A 667-nucleotide genomic window follows, 5' to 3' on the forward strand; every position below is an offset into this window, starting at 1 on the left:
AGCACATGTGGCTAATTATTCATTGCTAGTAAATGTCTGAGGCTGGATTTGAACTTGGGTCTTCCTGTCTCCAAGTTCTGCACTCTGTCCACCATACCACCTCGCTGTTCTATCTACCTATCTATCTATGTAACGATCAAGTCACTTAACTCCAGTTGCCTAGCCTATACTGCTCTTCTGCCTTGGAACAGATATCTAGTATTGATTCTAAGACAGAAGGTCACTCTCTTGCCCAGGGTCACACAGCTAAAAAGTGTCTGAGGATACATTTGAACCCAGGACCTCCTACCTCTAGGCCTGGCTCTCTATCCACTGAGACACCTTGCTGCCCTAGATGAAAGTTTCGTTTTTTTAATTTTAAAATAAATAAATCTGACCAAGGACTTCTTCGTGTTGCTCTCTTCTTAATTTCTTCTCGCCCCTTCACCTCTTCTCTTTCATTTTTCCATTTTGCCTGAAGGAGATCTGTCTTATAAAATGTCATCATTACTCTTCCTTTCTAAATCCTGGCATGTATGTCTTGCTCTCAGACTATCAATATTGCCACTGGGGCTCTTTCTCAAGAAGGAGAATTCTTTTCTCTTTTACTCATTTTATTGTTGGGAAAAATAGACATAGAGTGGGTTTAATCACTTGCCTGAAGTCCACATCAGATCCAGAACTAGAA

Source organism: Gracilinanus agilis, chromosome 5 (genome assembly GCF_016433145.1).
Source record: "Gracilinanus agilis isolate LMUSP501 chromosome 5, AgileGrace, whole genome shotgun sequence".
NCBI lineage: Eukaryota > Metazoa > Chordata > Mammalia > Didelphimorphia > Didelphidae > Gracilinanus > Gracilinanus agilis.